Below are 26,972 nucleotides of genomic sequence, written 5' to 3'. Positions count from 1 at the left end.
TTAAATGAAATACATTCAAAATACCGTATTGATTAACAGTAGAAAAGTTTCACTAAAATGTAATGAATGAAAAGTTCTCAAAACGGATACATCTTGTTATATAATACATTGTTGTATAAATAGACAAACTTTTACAGTGGTTAGTAAAAAATAAGATTGAAAGTAGAAAACAAATGAAGACTGAGAGCTCTGAGACTGAAATACAAGAAGTTTTCAACAGAAAAACCTATAAAAAGCAGGTTAGAGAGATAAGGGAGTCAGGCACAGCCCGGTACACAGAGCTCACGGGAGTAGATCAACGCCACTCAGAAACAGGAGGAAGAGAGAGAGATAGAGAGAGAGAGAGGGAGAGAGGGAGTGAGGGAGAGAGAGAGAGGGAGAGAGGGAGAGAGAGAGAGAGAGAGCGAGAGCGAGAGCGAGAGAGAGCGAGAGAGAGAGAGAGAGAGAGAGAGAGAGAGAGAGAGAGAGAGAGCGAGAGAGAGAGAGAGAGAGAGAGAGAGAGAGAGAGAGAGGAGAGAGGGAGAGAGAGAGAGAGAGAGAGAGAGAGAGAGAGGGAGAGAGAGAGCGAGAGAGAGAGAGAGAGAGAGAGAGAGAGGGAGAGAGGATGGATGAATAACTTGCTCTGATATTCCAAGTATCCCGTGTCTCTCTGACATGATATCATGTGAAGAGAATGAAACACACACACACACATTGTGTTTTCATGTTTTATGGGGATCTCTCCATAGACAGGATGATTTTTATACTGTACAAACTGTATATTCTCTCAATGTTATATAGCCTATAGTATACAGTACAGGCTAAAAGTTTGGAAACATTACTATTTTTAATGTTTTTGAAAGAAGTTTCTTCGGCTCATCAAGCCTGCATTTATTTGATCAAAAATACAGAAAAAAAGATGTAATATTGTGATATATTATTAATTGGTTTTCAATTTATTATACTTTAAATTATCATTTATTTCTGTGACGCAAAGCTGAATTTTCAGGATCATTACTCCAGTCCATCACATGATCCTTTAGAAATCATTCTAATATGATGATTCATTATCAAAGTTGGAAACAGTTCTGCTGCTTAATATTTTTTCATAACCTGTGATACTTTTTTAGGATACTTTGATGAATAATAAATAAAAAAAAATAAGCAAATGTTTTAAAAATAGAAATCTTTTGTAACAACAATATACACTACTGGTCAGTCATTTGGGGTCAGTCATTTTTTTTCTTTCTTTTTTTAAAATAAATCAATACTTTTATTCAGCAAGGATGTGTTAAATTGATAAAAAGTGATAGTAAAGAAGATTTATATTATTAGAAAATATTTTTTTATTTTGAATAAATGCTGTTCTTTTTTACCTTTTATTCATCAAATATATTAGGCAGCAGAACTGTGTCCAACACTCATAATAAATCAGAATATTAGAATGATTTCTAAAGGATCATGTGATAGACTGGATGTCACATGTGACACTGAAGACTGTAATGATGCTGAAAATTCAGCTTTGCATCACAGGAATAAATAATTTTTTTAAGTATATTCAAATAGAAAACTATTATTTTAAGTTGTAATAATATTTCACAATATTACTGTTTTTTTTTTTTTTTTTGTTTTTTTTGATCAAATAAATGCAGGCTTGATGAGCAGAAGAAACTTCTTTCAAAAACATTAAAAATAGTAATGTTTCCAAACTTTTGGCCTGTACTGTATATATTATATATAGTATATTCTTTCTAAACCTATCTTATTAATAATTCACGCAAAAAACTTGATTCACACATGCGTAGACAATTTCACATGCATGAAACCAAATACACATGCACAAAAATACACGTGCATTTAGCCCCGTTGTACCCGTTATACTCCTGCCGTGTGAAACAACAAATTTACTGAAACAGAAAGCTAGAAAGAATTGTTGTCAGTGGAAAATTGCAGAGACAGTAAGTTGAGCTGTATGAGGCCATTATATCTCTCAATGCACACTTCATTAAAGGTTTCAGAGAAAACGTACTTGGTTACTTACGTAACCTCGGTTCCCTTAGAGATAAGGGAACGAGTACTGCGTTGCAAACGCTGAGGGAAAACTCCTTTTCTCGAGAATATTGAAGCCTTTATTTTAAAACGCATTGCTGCAGCACAGGCAAGAGCATCATGCTCGCGCGAGAGCGCTGATAGGCTGTGCTGAGGCAACTGCACGAACCAATGGCGAGCAGGCAGAGGCGCGCGAACCAATCAGAGCGCTTGGCGCCCTGCCAGACTCGAGCGCGCCAAAAAGGGCGTGACAGAAGAGTATAAATACGGAGAAAACTCGCCATATGACAGGTCTAATCGACTGAAGCGAAAACACCTGATGTAAGAGAAATAGCACGGCAAGGCAACGCAGTACTCGTTCCCTTATCTCTAAGGGAACCGAGGTTACGTAAGTAACCAAGTACGTTCCCTTACGAGAACGTTCTCTCGTACTGCGTTGCAAACGCTGTGGGAACACTTTTTAAAACGCCGTGCTATTAGTCTTGTGGCTACTCTGAGATTCCAGGGAGCCCCGGGATTATGACAGAGTGGCCAGAATACCACAGACCAGAACATCGGGCCTAAAGAGATATTCATAATGTGTACATAGAGCTGGACCGAAGGGGCCAGTCACCTAAGTATAAACCCACATAACTCGAGGTAACAACCAAGTGTCTGAGTCAACACCAGCCTGGGTCCACAGAGCCAGGGTCTAGATGGAGAGAACCCGTGCTTGCAGAGCAGGAACCTCTAAGTTATAAAACCTTTCAAATGTGGACGGAGCGGACCAGCCGGCCGCCGCACAAATGTCTTCGATAGGGATACCACTGGACCAAGCCCACGAGGAGGCCATGCCTCTTGTCGAGTGAGCTCTAACACCTATGGGACAAGGGAGGCCCAGTGAGGTGTATGCCAGAGCAATGGCGTCGACTATCCATCTGGATAGCGTAAGTTTCGTGACAGGAAGACCCTTGGTCCGGCCCCCGAAACAGATAAAAAGCTGTTCAGACTGTCTGAAAGAGGCAGAACGCTCCAGATATACTCTCAGAGCTCTGACGGGGCAGAGCGTGTGAGCATCACTGTCTTCTCCCGAGACTGGGAGAGCTGACAGAGAAATAACCTGGGCTCTGAATGGAGTTGAGAGCACCTTAGGTATATATCCATGTCTTGGCCTAAGGAAGACTTTAGAGTCGTTAGGGCCAAACTCAAGACAGGAAGCGCTCGTGGAAAGCGCTTGTAAGTCCCCTACTCTTTTAACTGACGCCAGTGCCAACAGCAGAGCGGTTTTCAGGGAGAGGGGTTTTAGATCAGCCGACTGAAGTGGTTCAAAGGGGGGTCCCTTAAGAGCCCGTAGAACCAGGGAAAGGTCCCAGGCCGGCACTGAAGGTGGCCGAAGTGGGTTAAGCCTTCTAGCACCTTTAAGGAAGCGAACTATAAGGTCGCTTTTACCCAAAGAGGATCCGGCTACCAGTACGTGAAATGCCGCAATGGCTGCCACGTACACCTTGAGCGTGGAGGGGGAGCGTCCCGCGTCCAGCATCTCCTGGAGAAAGGATAGTACTCTAGGTACTTCACAAGTGTGTGGGTCGAGGTTCCGAGCTAGACACCAGCTGGAGAACACTGACCATTTAAGGCGGTAGAGACGTCTAGTAGACGGAGCTCTAGCCTCCATAATAGTATTTAGGACACCCTCTGGGAGGTCCTGGGGTACCCGTTGAGCGGCCACACATGTAGGGCCCACAAGTCGGGACGGGGGTGCCAGATAGTCCTGTTCGCCTGAGCCAGGAGGTCGCTCCTCAGCGGAATAGGCCACGGGTCTATTACAGACAGTTGCATCAGCTCTGGGAACCAAGTCTGGGTTTGCCAGAGGGGGGCTACCAAGAGGACTGCGCACTTCGTGTTCCTGATCCGTTCGATGACCTGAGGGAGCATCGAGACCGGAGGGAATGCATAAAGGGGAAGGTTGGGCCACTCGTGGGCCAACGCATCCCTGTTCTTTGAAAAGAAGATTGGGCAGTGACAGTTGTCTTCTGAGGCGAAGAGGTCTACCTCTGCCTTCCCGAAGACCTCCCATAGTAGGAGAACCGTCTGGGGGTGGAGTGACCATTCTTCTGGGGGAACGTTGCCCCGAGAAAGCATGTCTGCTCCTGTGTTCATCGTGCCCGGCACGTGAGCTGCCCTGAGCGAGCGCAGGTTGGTGTGAGCCCATAGCAGTAGCTGTGTGGCTATGGCAAACAGGTTGCGGGACCTGAGGCCGCCCTGGCGATTTATGTAAGAGACCACTGACATATTGTCCGTCCGGACCAAGACGTGGTGTCCTGCCAGGTATGGAAGGAAGGTTTTTAGAGCTAGAAAAACCGCTCTCATCTCGAGGCAGTTGATGTGTAGGCGTTTCTCCGAGCTCGACCAGAGGCCGGAGGCAGGCCTGCCCTCGTACAGGGCTCCCCAACCGGAGTTGGAAGCATCTGTCGAAATGACCCCTCCTCTCTGAGACCACCCCCATGCTTACGCCCTGCTGGTACCAGCTGGCATCCTTCCAGGGGGCCAGAGCTTGAATACAGCGCTGGTCCACCCTGATATTCAAGAGGCCTGAGCGCCAGGCGTGGGGTGGTACCTGAGGTGCTAGCCACAGCTGAAGAGGACGCATACGCAGTAGGCCTAGTTGGAGTACTGATGATGCTGAGGCCATCAGGCCCAAGATCCTCTGAAACGTTCGGAGGGGTACATAGGAGCCCTCTACGAACGACGCGGCGAGCTGCTGAATCGATAGAGCACGGGCCGAGGTGGGCCATGCTCTCATAAGTACAGAGTCGAGAACTGGTCCCAGGAACGTGATACGTTGGCTGGGCAACAGAATACTCTTGGAAAAATTCACTCTGAGCCCTAGGCATTCCAGATGGCTGAGGAGCCAGGCTTTGTGAGTATGGGACTCTGCCTCTGACTGAGTCAGTATGAGCCAGTTGCCTCTGACTGAGTCAGTATGAGCCAGTCGTCGAGGTAGTTCAGAATGCGCATTCCCCGCTGTCTAAGGGGGGAGAGAGCTGCATCCATGCACTTCGTGAATGTACGAGGTGCCAGTGCCAGTCCAAATGGTAGAACTGTGTACTGGTATATCTGCCCCTCGAAGGCGAATCTCAAGAATGGCCTGTGGTGGGGGTTCACTTGGATGTGAAAATACGCGTCTTTTAGATCTACTGAAAAGAACCAGTCCCCTGGGCGAATCTGCGCCAGGATGTGTCTGGTCGTAAGCATTCTGAACGGCCGTGACATGAGGGCCTTGTTCAGATGTCTGAGATCTAGAATGGGTCTCAGGCCGCCGTCTTTCTTTGGAATAAGAAAATAACGGCTGTAAAACCCTGACTCGCTTAGTGACGCGGGGACTGTCTCGATAGCCCCTTTCGCCAGCAGACATAACACTTCGGTGCGGAGGACGTGGGACAACGTGCTCTTTACTGAGGTTTGTATAACAGCGCGAAAGCGCGGAGGTCTGCGGGCGAACTGAAGCGAGTAACCGCGCTTTATAATGTTCATCACCCATTCTGAAACTCCGGGGATGGCCTGCCAAGCCAGAGCCCGCTGAGCCAGCGGTATGATCATATCTGACGTCGGAACGCCCAGAGTCGGGGGTTCGACCTGACATGAACTTAAGAGAGAAATTTTGCTCGATTTGTGCTTTTTGTAGGTCGCTGTTAAAACAGCGTTTGGGTGCAGGGGTGCGTGACAGATGACGGGCCCATGTTCTGCATTTAAAACTGCTCCAGCCGCCTGAGCTGAAGAGGGGGCTGTGAGCAGCACTCGAGCGGTCTTCGGGGCAGGTCCGGCCGCGGCGGGACATAGACCCCTCTTTCTGCCGGCTAGGACGGCTTTTTGGGCTCATGGTCGAGCGTGAGCTTCGGCCGGGGCCCCTGGCGCTTAGGGAACGGGTACCGTTTCGCGGGCTTCAGGTGCTGGCTGGTTTCAGCCGCTGGGCGGGGCTGGTGAACCTGTGGCACTGACCTTTCCGGCCGCGGCGTGCTCTTGGGGCGCCGTGAAGCCGAGCTGGAGCGTTTAGGGAGAAAGTGCTTCATAGCACTTGAAGCTTTCTGAGCCTCGGTGAAACGCTCTGCGAAGCCGCTGACAGATGGGCCAAAGAGACCAGTTGTGGAGACTGGAGAATCGAGGAAGGCGGTCTTGTCTGCGTCCCTGATCTCCGTTAAATTAAGCCATAAATGGCGCTCCAATACCACCAGGCTGGCCATGTTGCGACCGAGGGCTTGCGCCGTGGTCTTTGTAGCCCGTAGCGCCAAATCCGTAGCACTTCGGAGGTCCTTAAAAGCGTCTGGATCAGGTCCTGACTCATCCTTAGAGCGGAGGAGCTTAGCCTGGAACACTTGAAGAGTCGCCATGGCGTGTAGTGCGGAGGCGGCTTGACCGGCGGCAGCATAGGCGCGGCTGGCTATAGCCGAAGTAGTCCTGCACGGCTTGGATGGGTGCACCGTCTTTGACCTCCAACTACCTGCAGTGGGAGGGCACAAATGAGCGGCGACCGCTTCCTCAAGTGGTGGGAGAGACACATAGCCCTTTTCCTCAGCGCCGTTGACAGTGGAGAGCGTGGAAGAGGAAGAGGAGCGTGTTCGCGCTGAAAAGAGCGCGCGCCAGCTTTTAGTGAGCTCTTCGTGGACCTCTGGTAGAAACGGAGCGGCGCGCTGGCGAGGGGCCTGTTGGCGCCCCGGCAGGTACCACTCGTCGAGGCGGCTTCTGGGAGGTTCAGCTGGGGAAAGCCAGTTGAGTCCCAGCTCGTCGACAGCGCGAGACATGACACGGAAAAGTTCGGCGTCAACACTCGCTCTAGTGTCAAGACGATCACATTGAGAGGAGGGGGCGGGGTCCGCGGAGCCCGACCAATCCTCGCTCTCAGATGCCGCCACAGAAACTGCGTCATCCATGTCTTCAGCAGATCCGCCGAACGAAACGAGTCCCGCCGCTTCACGTGAGGGGCGTTGGTCGCTTCGAGTGAACAGAACTGGAGATGGTGGTGTGGGCGAAGTACGCGGGGAAGGACCCGGCGTGCATTCGTCGAAATCACCGCGTTCAGGGATCCTCTGATCGCGCCGCTTCTTCCTACGGGGCTTGCGGGGCGCCGAAGATGGAAGATGGGCGGGTTCACTCTCTGACGTAGCGAGAGCGAGCCTTGATCTGAGGACTGCCACAGGCATGCCATCGCAGTGAAGACAGCCGCCTTTAGTGAGCGCTGACTCTGCGTGCTCAGGACCGAGGCAGGCAGCGCACTGTGTGTGTCTATCAGACACGTGCAGGGGAACCCCGCAGGAATCGCAGATGGGAAGCGGCATTTGAAACAACGCTGCTTGCGCTGTGAAAACAGCGATTTGCTCTTTTAGCAATGATAATAGAAAAAGGATACTCGTCGGATGCCACAGGGAAACGCTTGGCTGGCGATCTGCCGAGACGCAAAGCTGTTCCGCTGAGAGGCTTCTCTACGACGAGCGGCTTCCTATCCGGAGAAATCAGCGACGAGGTGAGTCTCAGAGCTGAAGGAGATAGATCTGTCATATGGCGAGTTTTCTCCGTATTTATACTCTTCTGTCACGCCCTTTTTGGCGCGCTCGAGTCTGGCAGGGCGCCAAGCGCTCTGATTGGTTCGCGCGCCTCTGCCTGCTCGCCATTGGTTCGTGCAGTTGCCTCAGCACAGCCTATCAGCGCTCTCGCCTGTGCTGCAGCAATGCGTTTTAAAATAAAGGCTTCAATATTCTCGAGAAAAGGAGTTTTCCCTCAGCGTTTGCAACGCAGTACGAGAGAACGTTCTCGTAAGGGAACTGTTATATTTTACAGATTTGATCCTAATTTGAATGAAGATATTTTGGTTTAATTTTATACTCTGTTATTTTACAGATAATTACAATCAAAAAGAAAAACAGAAATTTTAATAATTCCGTTTTTGAATAAATACAGCATCAATTTTATATGAAATACATTCAAAATACCGTATTGATTAACAGTAGAAAAGTTTCACTAAAATTTAATGAATGAAAAGTTCTCAAAACGGATACATCTTGTTATATAATACATTGTTGTATAAATAGACACACTTTTACAGTGGTTAGTAAAAAATAAGATTGAAAGTAGAAAACAAATGAAGACTGAGAGCTCTGAGACTGAAATACAAGAAGTTTTCAACAGAAAAACCTATAAAATGCAGGTTAGAGAGATAAGGGAGTCAGGCACAGCCCGGTACACAGAGCTCACGGGAGTAGATCAACGCCACTCAGAAACAGGAGGAAGAGAGAGAGATAGAGAGATAGAGAGAGAGAGAGAGGGAGAGAGAGGGGATGGATGAATTTAGGAAAATTTTTGGATATTTAGGAAAACAAAGAAAAAGTTTGAATATTGATTAACTGAAATTATTTTACATAAAGTATTAAGATATGGAAATGCAATACAGCTGTTGATAGCCTACTAATAAAAGTTGCATGTAAGATGCGATAATAGCTGCGAAATTAAAAACATTAATTTCATTTATTTAACAAACTGAAAATCTAACAAAATGCTGCTTGCAAAGTGACTAGGTAAAAAATGTCTGAATAAGGTTACATGGAGATTAACTATTAAAAGAGCTAAAAAGAATAATACAAGTTAGGATGGTTGACAGAAACTTTCCTCTGATATAAAATTAGTTTGATCCTTGCTATAAAAAAAAACAATGTGACAGAAGAAAATTAACAATAAAACTATGAATAAGATAAAGAAAAGCTTCTAAAGCTTCAGGCGAGCACATGACTGTTTATGGTCTGGGTTACAGTGGATTAAATGCAATGAATATCTGCAAGACATTAAACAAAGTAACTTGCTGGTATATACTGTATGGTAGTAGGCATTGAATTTGGGCCATTTAGCAAGTAAAGGCACAATTAAAGAAACAAAGGTTAGAATTGGAAACAGCTGGGTATTTCTAGCATCGTATACAGTGCTATGCATAAGTTTAGACACCCATGCTAAAGTTGACTAAAAAGAGGAATAAAACATCATCTTTTGGAAATTGAACTTAATGCCTTAATTAAAAAAATTAGGAAAAATCCAACCTTTAAGGACACCAATTTTCTTTGTGAATGAATAATGTATCGTAAATAAATAAATGTTCTTCCTTAAAATACAGGGTGCATAAGTCTGGACACCCCTATGTTAAATTCCCATAGAGGCAGGCAGATTTTTATTTTTAAAGGCAAGTTACTTCATGGATCCAGGATGTGGCTTCACCATACCTAGAGATTGGCATGGTTTTATTTCAGTTAGCCTAATAGCTGGTTTGATTTGCATTGAGAGATGATCTTATGGAAAGTACTCCATGCCAATCTCTAGGTATGGTGAAGGCTATGTGATGATGTGGGGCTATTTTAATTCCAAAGGCCAAGGGAACTTTATCATGATGCATAGTATCCTGGATCCATGAAGTAACTGGCCTTTAAAAATAAAAATCTGCCTGCCTCTATGGGAATTTAACATAGGGGTGTCCAGACTTATGCACCCTGTATTTTAAGGAAGAACATTATTTATTTACGATACATTATTCATTCACAAAGAAAATTGGTGTCCTTAAAGGTTGGATTTTTCCAATTTTTTTTAATTAAGGCATTAAGTTCAATTTCCTAAAGATGATTTTTTATTCCTCTTTTTAGTCAACTTTAGCATGGGTGTCTAAACTTATGCTTAGCACTGTATATGGTCATCATAACATAGTGAAATAAATACGAATGACACAAAGCAAGTGGTTGAGACATGGGAGAAAGCTAGAGAGACAGAAATCTTGCTTTGTAGATGGCAAAATGTTCCAACCAGACTGAGAACAGCTGGTTACAGTTGCTAAAAGCTATTTATAGTATAGCAAAAGAATGCACATCACAATAAGTAATGTGGTTAAACATGTAGTATTATGAGCTGTTTCCAGAAGGGGGAGAAAACAGGAGTAATTATTTAACAACAGGAGTACACAGTTATTGATGTGTCATTAAACCCCCAACACCTAGAAGCCCAGAGCTGACTACACCTCTGACTCAAAGCATGATGATTGTATTTTATACTTTAATAATTAAGTTGTATTTACCTTTACATTTGTGTTTATTATAAAAAGAAAAGTAACCAATTCAAAGAAATACCGAGGCTTGATATGTGACCCTGCCTGGACCACAAAACCAGTCACATGGGTAAATTTTTTGAAATTGGGATTTGAAAGCTGAATAAATAAGCTTTCCACTGATGTATGGTTTGCTAGGATATGACAATATTTGGCTCGAGATCCAACTATTTGAAAATCTGGAAACTGAGGGTGCAAAAAAATCTAAACATTGAGAAAATCGCCTTTAAACTTGTCCATTTATGTTCACGATATTGCAGCATTCACTCACAAAAATAAAATATTTTAAATATTTATGGTAGGAAATTTACTAAATATCTTCATGGAACATGATCTTTACTTAATATTCTAATGAATTTTGGCATAAAAGAAAAATCGATCATTTTGACCCATTCAATGTATTGTTGGCTATTGCTACAAATATACCCGTGCGACATGTGACTGGTTTTGTGGTCCAGGGTCACATATAGCGTTTTAAGACTTTGACCAAAAACATACCACAGAGAAGTCTTCTGTACAACATTGTAAGGATTCGCAAAAACAACTAAAAGCGCTGTATTCTGCTGCCAGGCCAGAAGTTAGTGATGTTTTTTAAGAAAATTAAATATTAAACTATTTTAAACTAATCATAATTCTAACATCTATCAGGATGGTCCCTGTCCATAACGGACGGGGCCTACGCCAAAGTTAATAAATGTATGACCTAAGAAGGCCAAATATACAAAAACATCCGGACTGGGATCATGCTGAGAATGAGATCTAGCGAACAGCTGTCCAAGCGATGGCGACTGCTCTAAAGACTGCATTTCCAACAAGAATCAACATAACAAAGGTAACCAACTGCAGCCAGGGCAAAGAGGAGCCTGTCCAAGAATATTATGCTCGATTGTGTGATGTTTACAGCAGATACAGCGGCATAGAGGAACCTCAAGAAAGGGGCGACAAACCAGGGCTCTGGGAATGTTATCTGACAAGCAGTTTCCTGAATGGACTGGGAGTGGAGATCACACATGATGTGAAAACAAGGTACATTGACTGGAAAAATGAACGAATTGAAAGTGTCCTAAATTATGCATTGCATGCAGAAGAACAACTGCAGGTGGAAAAAGACACAAAAAAAGACAGAAGCAAGAAAAAGAACTACAGCTTTTGTCGTGGAAATTCTTTCTAGACTTTAATCAATAATTGGAAGACAGTTGGAGATCTCAAAAGTTTAACAAGTATACGTTTATTTCTTGCAAGAAAGGCAGTTCACACAACAGGCAGAGTATGAAATGAGAAGGGCCCTGACTTCTCCTTTTGCCCAGTTTATATACACCAAAACTTCACCATATCTACCCCTCCCTTTCTTATCCTCCTAGTACCAGAGCTTCTCTTTCTATTGTTCGACCCAGTGTACCGTTGTTATCTTTCATACATAGTCTAACACCCCTTTGCTATACGCACATACACACACCCACATGTCATTTAAAAAACTCCAAAGTATATATATATTTTCACTCTTAGCACAAGCAAGCTTATCCGTATTTAGAAAGAACAAACTGTTCTTTCTGCAAATGTCCTTTTAACCTCGTTCTTCAGCAGTAAGGAAGAAGATGATATGCATCTTGCAGTTTCTTTAACACCATATATGGTTTAAGCTGGCTAAATAAAAAATTTCCATTACACTTTCCATGATAGAAGGGGCGGTCCAAAAGGGCAACAACAACGGTCAAAGGGCTCAACCGGCTGAAAGAGGAAGAGGAAAAAGAAGAGGAGGATGGGAAAACTGCAAAGGCTCCTTCCTCTGCAAAACTGAAGATCATGAAATAAGAGACTGAGAGAAAGGAGAGCAGGAAGAAGGGGGTCTGGATGCACAGCCAACAGCAGTGACAGAAAAGGGAAATAAACACTCCATAACTTCACATATGCACACATACACTGATTCTCTGGCTCTCTGCAATGAAGGAAATACTTTGATTTGCAATGTTTCTCTTTTGTCTGATGCCATATGGCAATTATGTAAAGATGATAGCTTTCTTCGGTATTTTACACTTAAAGCCCTGTTTACAGATCGTATCTGATGAAATAGAACAGTTAAGATTAAAATTTGGACACATGCTCCTGTCCAGAGAATTTTAGGTTTATTTCGCTTTTGTGGACCTATTTTGCCAAACGCGTCACACCCGTGATTCTTCCGTTGAGAGCTTGAATAATACACTCTAAAAACTGCTGGGTTGTGTTAACCCAATTTTGGGTCAAATATGGTCTCACCCAACGTTGGGTTAAAAATTAAATTTAAAAATGGACAAACCCAGCCGTTGGTTTACATTTTTAAATGTAACCAATGCAATTTGTCCATTTTTAAATTGCATTTTTGTCCATTTTTGATTTTGTCCAAAATGCAATTTGTCCATTTTTAAATTGCATTTTTTAACCCAACGTTGGGTGAGACCATATTTGACCCAAAATTGGGTTAACACAACCCAGCAGTTTTTAGAGTGTAGACACTCCAGCCCAGTTGGTGGCGATAATGCACCTTTGCCAATTGCAAGCAAACCACGGGCATTTCATTGAATACACAGAAGAAGCAGAAGAAGAAGCGGCGGAGTAATATCGTAAAGGTGCTGCGGTCTCACAGCACGTCCTATTAAGTCAATGGAGTTGGACAAAAACTACGATAAAACCTGTTGGAATGCATCTTTTTCAGCGATTTTTGATGGAACATATCAGTGAACACCCCTGACCACTCGGTGAGTTTCACGTCTTTGTAAACGAAAGTTTAATGTGTTTTTAGGACAGAATCTTCCAGTGCATATAGACAACCATTGTGGGGGTGGGGGTGGTGGGGGGAAGCGAAATAAACCTAAAATTCTCGGGACAGCAGCATGTGTCCAAATTTGAATCTTAACCGTTCTATTTCATCAGATACGATCTGTAAAGAGGGCTTTAAGTGTAAAATACCGAACTTGTCCTTTAAACTACCCAAATATCCCCTGGAGGGTACACTGGTATTGTTTACCGTAGATAACAGTGCCAGTAGAAGTGCTATACGACCATGTGATTTGCAGTGTTTACCGAGACTATCTGATGATATTCACCTGTGCTTTTCTGCATCAGGCCATCAACTTACTGATAGGTTCACTGAACCTCTAATTTGTGAGACAAAGTCTTTGACTTTGACTCATAAATTTATAATGTCACCAACATGTCCTATTCCATTGATAGGAAGAGATTTAATGTGTAGTTTGGGCCTGACATTGATAGCCAATTCTGAGGGAATTAAAATAGTTGAAAACGAACAAAGTTGTTTGTTAGAAATTCCAAAATGGGCTTATGAATGGGGTGTCAAAGACGAAAAATGGGCTTCATTAATGTGTAAAAGGGTTTGAGAGTTACTTATTGTGTAACTCGCACTTTATTGTGTTTGAGAGTGCGCCCAGAAAGCTGTTAATGAAATTTTGTTCTGCAAATAGCAACTAGTCATGCTGGAAACCAGATTTGAGAGGGAAAATACCCTGAGATGCTATAGTAATGATACTTGCTTTTTGTTTGAATGAGACTTTAATTCTGATTGAATATAAAGAAAGATAATGAGAGAAAGTTGAAAGAGTGAGACAAGATCAATATATATTGTTATCCGGAGATTTATGAATTCTTATATTTTGAGATCAATAAAAAAATGCAGAAATTGTTAAAATTATAAATCATAATAATAGGAATATGCATTCTGTGATAATTAGGATGAAGAAACTTTTATGAGTTAGACTTTGATTTATTTATGTATGTGAGATATATAAAACTGAGCAATAGGTGCTCTTAAAGGTCCCATGACATGAAAATGTCACTGGATGAGTTTTTTTAACATTAATATGAGTTCCCCTAGCCTGCATAAGGTCCGCAAGTGGCTAGACGTTTTGATAGATGTAAACCAAGCCCTGGGTATTTTTGAGAAAATGAAAGCTCAGATGGGCGAATCTAGAATCTTCCCTTTATGTCGTCATAAGGGGAAAGGTCACCTCCCCTTTCACTTCTTTGCCCGCAAAGAGAATTTGGCCCGCCCATGAGAAAATGAGCTGCGCAAGCACGATATTGGTTTTGCAAATCATGGCTTGCAAACGAGCGAAGCATGGCAGTTGCTCAGTGTTTGGATGTACAAATGAACACAGAAGTATTTTTTTAGTTCCTTCATCCGAGCCTCTGAAGAACCAGTGGGTTATGTGAATTTCTGATGTGTAATTGTTCAAGTTCAGACAGATAATCTTTCTCTCAAAGTCGTTCAATACTGTTTATGCATCAGTAAATCAAGCCAGTGACTAAACGATCAACTTCACATCGTTTCTCTTAGTAGGATGAAAATAATCTTATTTAAACTGTGATTAAAATATATACAGAAAGCGATCAAAGAACAATCCCTTTCCAATCGCCCAAGCTGTCAATCACACAGCGCGAGTTTATCTGGACACTTGCCAAAACTCATTATGAAATCAATGACGCTGTTATGCTGCACAACGAAGCTCTTACTGTACTTACCTCATGTTTGCATTGGTGAAATCATTAATGAGAGTACAGAAACTGTGTTGCAATGATAAGATCTTCATTCACGCGATCAACAGGCTGTCTGTCATCTGCTCAATGCTCATCACTGCAACCTTTTATGTGATGGGAATAGATCTAAATACTTAAACTTCTCACGATTCGTTAATCCCGATAGCTGTAATAGTAAAAACGTATAATAGCTGTAATAGTAAAAGTATTCGAGAGAGTTCCACATTTAATGGTGTCTAGAATTTGTATCCCGTTATACCTGGGAGACAGTGTGAGAAAAACTGGTCCATTGCAGAGATTCTAAAAGTCAATGGTTTATGTTTAACTAAGATAATTTTTTGTGCATTGTGCATAGTATGAGAATGAGATTGGGTGACCAACTTTAAATAGAAATTGTGTTTTGAACAGGCACATAACAGACATATTACAGCCATTTTATTTTGGTTTCTTGTAAAAAAGAAAAGACAAAGAATTATTTTTGTTTACATTGTACACTGCATTAATTAGAGGAGTTTTCCTGCTTTTTCCTGCGTCTTTGCAACGGAGAAGTGCTTGCTTTTTTCCGCAATGAAGGACTAAGCTTTTTAATAAATTGAAGAACTGCTGTGTTGATAAACCGGAAGAGACTTTTGGAAATTAAGCTGTTTCATTCGATTTTTTGCGGTTCTCTGAGTGTTCAAGATTTTAGACGGCTGCCTTGATATGTGGGATGACTGCAGAAAAATAAAAGAGGAAGTGGGGCCTGCAGCCGCCCTCCTGAAAAAGGAAGTTGGCACTTCTGAGAGGGGTCAACATGGGGACACTGAGACAGTGCAAAGGTGACAATTTACTTGAGACTTTTCCTAAAGAAAATTTTGCCATGCATTGTGCAATTTTGTGGCAGGTTGGATCAAAAGCCAGACCGAGGAGAGTGCCATCACAGCCTGACGATCCAATGTATCAGCCTGAAGTTCAACTGAATGACAATCCACACAGAAAGACAATCAGCCTTGTGGGCTAGGTGCTGCATTTTCAATGATCACTACAGAGACCGTTTCAAATTTAGTTATTATTTAACTTGATTGTTTTTGATTATCCACTGGTTTCAGCAATTCTTCATTATTCTTCAACTAACACTTTGAATCTGCTTTCAATAGGTACCAGTCAGTAACAGCCCTACTTAGTTAAAACTTGGGCTGGATTCTCTAGAAAAGACATTACATTAACCAACTAGAAAAATGCATTTCCGGAGGAACTGCGAAGTGTGTTTGCTCGGGTGCGGTTCACTAACGTTAGCAGGTAGTGGATAAGGGTGCGTTGAAGTTTGCTTGATCTGAGAATTTCAACAATAGTTCTTTTTTCAAGATTGTGCAAAAAGGTGAAAAGTTATGTGCATTAAGAGACATGTCTGCAATGTAGACTAGTGCCAATGGCATTGTTTATGTGGCTTGGTTGTTAAAATAATTGGTTATGATGAATATACAGCAGAGAGTGGGAGTGTTTTGGCTGATGAAATAGTAGCCTATTGAAAAGAAGTTGAGAGTCTTCATTTAATTTATCCAATAAGCCAATACAAAACTCACCCAGCTTTTCTTTGGTTGAGTGTTCCCTTTGATTAGGAACAAATTTACTATCTCAAATTAAGGTCTACCGTAATTAACGATGCTTTGATTGCTGCTGTCAAGATGGTTGTCATCACCTACACAGAAACGCTGATCTTTATAGCATACCGTCAGTCCTCATATTGTAATTAAATGAAAAACGCTATCAGTTTCACTATTAGCTAACTCTAGCGATGCAATCGCAACAACATGGATAACGCTGTTTGGCCTTGCCTAACTTTATATGACATATGCGCCATATGCTAGAGTTACACATCCCGCTGCCATTTCAGGGCTTGAATTTCGTGCGGGAATGTGGGGATTGCGCATAATTTAAACCATTCCCGCAAGGTTAGCTTTTATAGTGCGAGAAATTCCCGCACAAATATATTCGCTTCATCTCAGAACAAATGATAAAAAAAAAAAAATTCACAGATGCGAGAAAAAAGATGTCAAACTGTCTTTTATTTTCGAATTTAATTCCTCAATCAGCGCTGGACCGGCATTCTCTGTCTTCCGCTGAGCCCTGGCCGTAGACAGATCATATGTTTCACGCTGTCATTATGCAGTGGTCTGCGTTGGGCTGATCTTATTCACACTATCGAGTGTAGGTGCAGCATTCTAACAATTGAGTCATAATGAGCTGTTTGTGAAGAAATTATCCGCTTCCAAATTATGTCATTTTAATCACAAAATTGAAACATTAAAAAACAATTTGCTCTTTATGGTGTGCGAGCATAGGCGGAGTTTGACATTCGAGCCAGGGGGGGCAAAAAAAAAAAAAAAAAAAAAAAATTCATTGTAGCAGCTGGGACCTATAGAAGCTTGTTTCCGCCACTGAATAATAAATAAATAACAATAATTGCGACCCCTATAAAGTCGCAAAATGGGAGATATAAAGTCAGAATTGCGTGATATAAAGTCGCAATTGGGAGATATAAATCCAGAATTGCCTGATATAAAGTCGCAATTGCGTGTTATAAAGTCAGAATTGTGAGATATAAACTATTCTGAGGTAAAATAAAAAAAAGTTTTTTTATCGACTTTTTATCTCACAATTGCGACATCTCGCAATTCTGACTTTATTTCTCAGAGATATAAAGTCAGAATTGTGTGAAATAAAGTCGCAATTGCGTGTTATAAAGTCAGAATTGCGTGATATAAGTCGCAATTGCGAGAAAAAAAGTCAGAATTCTGACTTTATAACACGCAATTGCGACTTTATTTCACGCAATTCTGACTTTATATCTCTGAGAAATAAAGTCAGAATTGCGAGATGTCGCAAAATGAGATAAAAAGTCACAATTATCTTTTAAAATGTTTTATTTTGTGGCGGAAACAAGCTTCCATAGGGACCTGCATGGCCTATCAATTGGGGAACTCAGCACTAGCACATACTGTATGGACAAAACAAACATGCTAAATAAACACATATTTATTTTTAACCCAAGAAAAAACAGTACAACAATACAATCATATTTGTAAACAGGTAGAACTTCGCCACTTGACTTCGCATCGCATCTTCGTTCGGACACAATTGGGATCAATGAAATGTGGACCACTTTTGCACTGTTAAAATATTATCTTCAACCAAAACGAAAAGATTTTTAAGGTTTTTCTTTCCTTTTTTCAAAACACATTGTGGCAATGAGAGTGAATAAAAAACAAGTTATATTTCGCATTTTGTTGTACTTCATGAAACATTTAAAACATTTTGAGAGGGAAAAATGAACACAATACTCTCCACTTTTTAAACATATTGAACAGCATATTGAAAACAGTGTGTTGAGTTTCTCCAGCTTAAGCAGTTATTTGGCAGAGAAATAAAACTTACAGACCTAGACATTGTCCAGACTAGTGCAACAGTAATTTTCGTTTTTTGCGTCCTGCATATGCGTCGATAATGGTCTCAGGTGAGAGCATAGCGATGAGAGCTTGGTCGTAATGTCGCTTTCGATGTGAAGTCACATGACCCAGAGCCCCGAATTTTTTTTTTTTTTTTTTTTTTTTTACTAAAGCAGTAGGCCTATATGAAATCAGATGTATTACCTACCACCATTTAGTTGTTTTGTGTTATTTAAAATATTTATAATATATATATTTTTTAAAACAATGCAATTTTTATTTTATTTTTTAAATGTAATTACCCGTTTCACCAGGGGGGGCAATGCTCCCCCTGCCCCCCCGCAAACTCCGCGCCTGTGTGCGAGTGATAGAGCGCGGCAGAAACGAACCAACTGATCAGCTTGCAGTAACAACATTGAATGCTCGGCCGAACAGCTGATCATAGCTGTACAGGGCGCCTTATTATTTTTCATCTCCATAAATATATCTAGTAGTAAAGCTAATGCAAAGGCTAGAAATCAATTAATCTTTTGCTGATACTTCCTTGTCATCATGGAGAGCGCAGTTCATGGTTGCATAGCAACAACAGACGCCACGGGAGAGCAAGTGCTTGTGGAAAGGAGACAGCGGCGCGCTCGCGCTTTTCACTTGTTTTTACACATCTAGAGCGAAGTTTGAGTGTTTGAGCATGTGACTGCGCGTTTCTCCTTGTTTTCTATTGTTATGCGCAGCATATTTCCCGCACGCACAAACACAGCCACAGACAATAAATTGTTCAGTTAGCGAAGAAGAGCATGATGTATTTTGTATAAAGTTTTGTTTTATTTTGTTATTAACTGTTTTGAGAACTGGAAATGCACAATTCATGCATACAAATCTGTAGATATTAATAAATGAGGATGATTAAATTAGACCGATGCATCAAAAGTTATCTCCCCCCCCCCCACCCCCCCCCCCCCACCCATAATCTTTAGATCCCCCCCATGTGAATGGGTAAGCGGTGGAATTGCCTCCCAGTTTAAAAAACGAAATTCAGGCCCTGCATTTATTAAGATAAACCTAGTAAAAACGAATGCAGTCTATTCACTGACTTGGCAGCTCTGTGAAATGTAATACAACAGTGCCAACTACTGTCTAAATGCATTAACATTAAAAGTGTGAGGTGAAACTCTTTTGCATAGACATAAGTAAATGGGTTTGTCAATTAGCCTGAAATAAAAAACAAAAAAACAAAATCAGATCTTGTGCATCCTCACATTGGAGTCCCGAGTTCATGTACAAAGTTTGGTTTCGATACGTGACAGAGTTCCTGAGATATGGACGACTTCCTGTTTGGCGACTATGCCGCTGATTTCGTTTGGCTGTGACGGGCAAACGCTTCCGAAAATCAAAAATCCTTCTAGTAACTTTTTTGTGAGGCGATCATGTACGTCCAGTTTCGTGAAGTTCGGACCAAATTTGTGACCTGTGAAAATTTAGTTTCGCTTTCTGTTCAATCCACTATGGCGGACGAACAACATGGACTCGTGATGTCATCTTCGCGAGCAACTTACACTGGTACTGACCATACGTTTTAAAGTTGGAACGGTGTCTCTGTCTCAAAGGGCCTAGGCGCAGGAGCTGGCCAAAATGTATCTCCCGGGAATAAGAAGAAGAAGAAGAAGAAGAAAACTTAAGAAGAACATAAGTGTGCTGCTTTCAGCAAGCACACTTAATTAATTAACTAGTGGTAAAAAGCATTAATAGGTTATTGACTATGCAGAATTCTATGAAAAAAAAAAAAATCGAATATAGGCCACAAGGCGTCTAAAGAGAAATTATGACTAGAAAAGCAAAAATATTGGTCACTCCCTTTCATTAAAAGTTAATTTTCTGGATTCAATAGAAACAATGTTTTCTAATTCTAAACTTTTGAAATCACATGCTGTCATCACCGGAGGTACGAGATGGAAATGTTATTTTCTTTTTGTCCATGGATCAAAGATTGTTTGAAGGTTTCTAAATCTTCTTTTAAATAGCTTGCAACAACAAAAAGTTTGAAAAATTGAAATTGTGCAATTACTGACAAATTGCATTTGAGAAATTAAAACTGACTCTCTCAACTGCAACTAGGTCTATTCGATTATTATTTTAAAAGTGTTTAATCTATTTGATTTTTTTTAAAGTTAGGTTTACGTTCACTGTGTAAACTCAATCACATGACGACTGCATCGGACAATTGAAAATGTATATCCTAACGTTCAGATACTGTTGCAAGGGGAATGCCACAGTGTGTCTACGTTCAGTAGTTTATGTCGTCGTAAAAGTTGTTACCGTTCAGATTTGGTGGTATTCCACTCTTAATAAATATATATGTTCCCCATTCAGTTCATAAACTGCTATGGCAGACAAAAAGGTATGATTCTCTGGCCAGAGAGGGGTGTGTGAAAATGTGTGAAAGTGAGTGTGTGAAATATGGTGTTCCAAGACAAATAAATTATGTCAATCAAAACAGCTGTATCTAAATTTATTAAGTGGGCCCACAGGTTAAAATATCCCCACAGAGGGTAAAATATACCCAACAAAATAACGAGCATGGATGATTTTGGCTACTATCCTGGGCTGAATTATTGTTGTGGCAGACAGAAACAGAGCCACACCTGCGCAGCGTATAACTTTGGGAAGGCAGAGAGCAAGCAAGCTTGCCCTGTCCACCCCATACTTAATTTTTTCCTTTTACAGGATGTCATGATGGATCCCATCGAACAGAACTGATTCTGTTCCAAATGTATAAAATATTGTCTTGTTACTGTTTAACATGAAATTTTACACGTCTCATCAAAAAAGGACGACCGGCCAGACAAGCAAATGAGTTAATACATGTGTCACTAAGTAAGGGTTAATGCCCTTCGAGGTGTCCATTGTCAGGTATTAATGGACGACGGTGAGGCGTGAACGCGTCGGACGGTTGCCTCCGCCAAAGTCCATTAATACCTGACAATGGACACCTCGAAGGGCATTAACCCGCTTATACCATGGTCACTTGCCAAATAACACATTTTTAAAACATTAGTTTATATTTTAATTAGTTTTACAATCGAAATCTAAAGTTTTTACAAACAATAACTTGGTTTCCCTGGTTACGCCTGACGGTTTATTTAGCAACCGGATATATTTATAGTCCGCTCAGCTCGTAGAACCCTTCAGTTTACTGCCTGTTGCTATGGTTACTCACAGCTGATGTAGCCAGCGCATTTATTTATTAATTTCGAACGGTAAACGGTCAGTTTCACCAGAACTCCTTTACTAGGTGTCCTCTATCACTTTTTAATGGACACCCTGCAGCCAATCAGAATCGAGTATTCACCCAGACCATAGTATAACCAAGAAAACTTAAAGGGATAGTTCACTTTGAAATTTGGTATGTTTTAGCTTACCTCAAGGGCATCCAAGATGTAGATGTCTTTTTTTCCGCAGTAGTTTCAATTTTGATATTTTTAGGTCAAACCGTTCTTGTCTGTCAGTCATATAATGCAGGTCGATGGTCACTGTCTCAAAGAGCATGCACAGAGTCCAAATTAAAACAATTCCCCATCGTCCAAATTAAACAATTCCCCATCGTAAGTACACATTGATGGCCCAAGACACGAAACGAGCGGTTTGTGTGAGAAAACGAACAGTATTTATATCGTTTTTACCTCTTGAACACAGCTGCGTCCAAATGATCTGAGAGCGCAGGCGGGTATAGATAAATACACTAGATGTCGCATTGGCTACGGTTTCGCAGTAGCCAATGCGACATCTAGTGTATTGGCATCTTGTTTTAATTTGGACTCTGTGCATGCTCTTTGAGACAGTGACCATCGACCTGCATTATATGACTGACAGACAAGAACGGTTTGACCTAAAAATATCAAAATTGAAACTACTGCGGAAAAAAAGACACCTACATCTTGGATGCCCTTGAGGTAAGCTAAAACATACCAAAATTTTATTTCAAAGTGAACTATCCCTTTAAGGTCTCCATTCACAGGTTGTTCTTGTGGACAAACAAGGTCCAGTGGAGTGCGGTTGTGTTCTGAGGAAAAATCTTGCAACTATCAGCAAAGGTTGTAGAGTGACACCTCCGTCCAAGCCTCTAACCTTACACTACACCAACCAGCCTGAGCAACCCCACACGCCAACGCCAACACCAACGCGAAGCATGAAGTGGGGGATCAAGGACGTGCTAGTAACGTACCTCCCTTGCCAACAAGGGAAAGCCCATTGCAACGGTTCGCAAAGAATCACCCTGGTGAAGATGGAACGTCCATGGGGCAACGAGATGATCAACACACCTGGAGGAAGATGTGGACCAACTAATGGTTTAAGCTTAGCAGAATAATACATTTTGTGTAATGTTTATTGATGTTTTATTTGGTTCAATCAAACTATACTGTAGAACTGAGTATTTAGATCTCATGATTTGAACAATTACTGATTCATTTTAAAATATTTCAGGTACTCGTAAATTGAGAAGAGGAAAATCTCTTAATTCTTTAGAGTAGCCTATAGGGACTCTAACTAGGTGCATTACTGTAAAAATAAAAAATAATCTAGGGACTATTTTTGACGAAACTTGAGGGTTTTAAAACCCTAATGCAGACATTATAGATGCTAAAAAAATAAAAATAAAATAGTGGCAATAGTTGTTCTCTAATAAGAGAATGGGTGATAATTTACTAGGTCCGAATAGATAATTGGGTAAACTTCTATAGCAATGACTGAATGACTAAATTAAATATTTTTTAGGTGTTTCCATTTGCTAAAATAGCAAAAGATTGATTTTAGGAAACATATTTAATTTCTGAATTATTATTAGTTGAAGAGCTTTATAGTATAACCAAATTTCCAACTTATTACTAAAGATTTAAATGTTTTAATGAAGCCCCAGAGCATGAATTAAAGCAAATTATGTAGGGGGCACAAAGATAAAAAGTCTGATGTATATGAGGATGAGACAAAGGCCTAGATCAAATCTATGCCCTTATGAGATAATTGCTGGGTCCCGTCCTAAATAGTATGCGAAACTAGAATTATTACGTCCCAAATCGTAGTATGTTGAAATGAGTATTCCAAAGATACCCGGATGGTCTACTATTTCCGGTTAGAATTCGAAGTGCAGATCAATGCACACTCTAATGGCTAATATTGCCCACAACCCATTGTGTGCGGGAGGGAGGAGCTTTGTGGTGATGGTGGTGATGTAGACATGGCAGTCGGATGCAGCAGCGGAGATGCGCCCTCAGTTTTTAAGTGTAAGAATTCAAATGTTTAACCCTAATTAAAGTTATATTTGATTGTCTCGTAATATTAATGGGTTTATGTTGTGCCAAAAAAGAACCGTGTTTATCTTGTAGGGTCCGATGAAGATACTGTGGGGTTCATTGGGGTTCATTTAAGCCTCATTGGGGTTATCAGGCTACAAAACAATAAATAAAAAGGCTCTAGTAATGTTACAGTGTCATGCAAGTGTCTTTTTTTATGTTTTTCTTTTGATATTTCTGTCTTAGATTTACTATAAACCCTTATGAAAATAAACACCTTTTACTACAATAACCATAGTTTAACCACACTGACTTATTTGTAGTAATACTGTGGCTGTTAACTTTATCAGTCCAACCAAAGAAACATGGTTACTACACTTTTACTATAGTAAAAGCATGGTTCATTTTCATCGGGGTATTTTGAGTATTATACATAAGTATAAAATATGTTAAACAAAAGTTATACTATAAACTTTAAATATTTTAACTCAGAAAATAAGTAGCTTTCGTTACACACATTGCACATGCACATGAACAAACGACCTGCGTTTGGTTGATCTACGACGACGCCCTGCTTCACTCCTCAATTTGGTAAAACACATTGTAAATGTATTGTGGAAAAAAAGATGGGAATAGTAAATAAAATCATATTGGACATATAAGAATGAATGAAATGTAAAATGTTTTGTTAACAGTCGCGGTGTGCGTAACTAGGCAACCACATTCTCCTTCACGTTGCATGACGTCATCGAAGTATGTCCCACAATGTGCATACTCTTTTGCTACACACTCAAAAGTATGTACTTTTTCGTCACAAAAAAAGTACATACTTTTAGGTCGTAATATAAGTAGGCGAATTGGGACTCAGCCAATGTTTGGGAAGCCTCCATTTATGGGTATGGAAGGGGTTAAACAGAGTGCCATCAACTGAATTGTGTGAACAACATGTTGAACTATTGTAAAGAAATGTCTTGTCTGTTATCAAACATTTGTGTGCAGGTAAAAGCAGCTCAAGGAAAAGCAGCTGATAGACAACTGCATGACCTCAAACCAGGAGAAGGATCGAAGGAGCGACAACCAACTGATTGTGACGACGACTATCGTTATCTGAACGAGGGCAAAGATAACAACGAGAAACAATTCTGAAGTAACCAGTGTGCAAGAACAGGCACAAGTGGAGCGTGAAGCAGCATCGATTTATCAATGGAGAAAAGGAACTTCTAGGTACAGCTGGACATCAATGGTTGACGTGCCAATATTTGGCTGAGATTCAACTATTTGAAAACCTGGAATCTGAGGGTGCAAAATAATCGAAATATTGAGAAAATCGCCTTTAAAGTTGTCCATTTATGTTCGCGATTGTGCTGCATTCACTAAAAAGAAAAATCGATTATTTTTGACTGACAAAATGCCGGCGGACACAGCTTCAGTGAGTTGCTCAAAATCTTTCTTTGTAGTAAACTCTGTGTACACAAACAATGTTCTCAATGTCCAAGTTCATGTGTAGAGCCCCTGGTGATACTTCCAGCAAAGTTTCATGTTGTGCCGAGCCTTCTTAGTGTCTTAAAAATGCTATCATGATGCTATCATAGTCGTGCCCCAAGCACTCCCATTCAAAAGGCAATTTGACCGAAACGGATCACAAACCTAGAAGGGGACTCAGTTTCTTCTTGTTTCATATTGGCTGTGTATGTAATACTCTTTTAGATCTGCAATGTGACTCCAAGAATGGTTGAATCTGCCTATGCGAGGTCCCCCAGGCCACTTGATTCCTCAAAGAATTCAGGTTAGTTTCATTCTCAAATGAGTGCTCCTATTATCTCATTATCGCCTAACACTCAAAACAAAATTGTTATATAACCGTGAGTTGAGCGTTGATCTAGTCTGCGATTTCAGAACAATTTGCTGGCTGCAATGGAAGAGGGCAGAACAGGTTTAATTGTGGTCAGATAAGTTGGCTTGATTACAAAATCTCCACCAGTAAGCACGAAAATGAAAACAGCATTCTCAACAGGAAATAACTTCTGAATAATATTGAGACTGCAGAAGTCACTAAAAGTTAAATTTTCAGTTGAATTTGAGGAAACCACCTAAAACATTTGTTGTGTTGAACTATTTCAATTTCTTTTGTTCAATTTGTTCATTGCAAACAGCTGAAATTAAATGTTGCCAATAAACTTGATTTGCTAATGGATGCATCATTTTTATTACAACTTTACTCACAACGCAACTAGATAATTTTTTATTCAATTATCTACAGTGTTCTGCAATGACCTTGTGAAGCCCTACAGTGCACAGGGAGAACCAAGTACAGAAACCAGATTGCTGCTCAGTTGATTCTGTTCCATACAGGCAAAAAGAGGATATATAATACTTACAAAAACAGGATATCTTCATTTGACTCTGTTATAGTTAATTGTTTATAGTTCAAGTGCCTATACTAACTTAAAACAATTGCTGGAAATAAGCCGGGACTCACACAGAAACGAAACTAAAAATCACAAGCAGGGGGAACAGAGAGCAAAAACATAAAAATTACAGAAACTTGCTGCAAATACTCGTACATTTATATACATTTTAAACAAAACAAAGCACTTTTATGATTTATTTTCTCACAAAATCTGTTGCTCCATCAATGTTCAATTAAAAAAACAAACATTTCTGTAGTCCATTGAGGCCATTATATCTCTCAATGCACACTTCAATAAAGGTTTCAGAGAAAAACACTGTTATTTTACATTTGAATTAATATATTTTACTATCATTTTATGGTTTTTGTTTGACAGCCATTTTACAATTTTTTTTTATATATATATTTTTACAGTGTACAACACTTATATTATGAATTTTTCCTAGATTATTACTATCAAACACCTTCAATAAAGTTATAAAGCATGCTCAAGACTGTAAATTAACCATTTACTTTGGAAGACAACGTAAAAAGTGTAGAAATACTGTATAAAACTGAAATTTTAATAATTCAGTTTTTGAAGAAATACAGTACAAATTTTTAATTAAATACATTTAACAATCAAAATACTGTAATGATTAACAGTAGAACAGTTTCATCAAAATTTTATAAAAAAATTTATGAAAAGTTCTCAGCTTACAAAACTGATACATCTACATGATTGTCACTGTTTCACACCACTTTTGATTCTAAAACTTTTATTATTCAGATGTAAATTTACTTTATCAACAAATCTTCACAAATAGTTAATCAGAGCCTTATCTGATAAATCTCTCAGTAATGGTGTAAGACTGGAAAAACTGGAAGAGAGCTACTCTCTGAGAGAACACAGGAAATTAACATTTGAACTCGTACTATCGAGATGAAAGTCTCTCCTCCGAATCATCCTAATCTACATTTCTTCTCCTCATCCCCCACTCCTTCTCCCTCATGCTGAGATCACCAAAACTCACACAAGAATCTATATGTTTTAATGTGAATAATTATCATTGAGTATTATACAATGTTTCTATAATAGAAAATGATTTAGTATCATTTGAAATGTCTCAGTGCGACTGGTACAAGTGTCTCATTCCCAAAAAAGTAAAACAAAAGGTAATAAGGTTTTTAAGAGTTTAGAGATAACTGGCACA

General features: G+C 40.6%; 1 protein-coding gene and 1 long non-coding RNA gene across 4 annotated transcripts in view; one reads left to right on the top strand and one right to left on the bottom strand.

Annotated features, from left to right (window-relative positions):
• The window catches only part of LOC309497982 (uncharacterized protein), a 70,594-nt gene that overhangs the window by 7,479 nt on the left and 36,143 nt on the right, over positions 1 to 26,972 (bottom strand). The gene's annotated exons all lie outside the window — the stretch shown is intronic.
• Positions 12,467 to 25,551, top strand: LOC309498005. Its single transcript, XR_014205799.1, has 2 exons — positions 12,467 to 12,864; positions 24,369 to 25,551. It is a non-coding gene; the product is annotated as an uncharacterized lncRNA (long non-coding RNA).

This window comes from Leuciscus leuciscus (assembly GCF_965113295.1).
Source record: "Leuciscus leuciscus genome assembly, chromosome: 4".
Taxonomy (NCBI): domain Eukaryota; kingdom Metazoa; phylum Chordata; class Actinopteri; order Cypriniformes; family Leuciscidae; genus Leuciscus; species Leuciscus leuciscus.
This window is presented reverse-complemented; position numbering and strand designations above follow the sequence as displayed.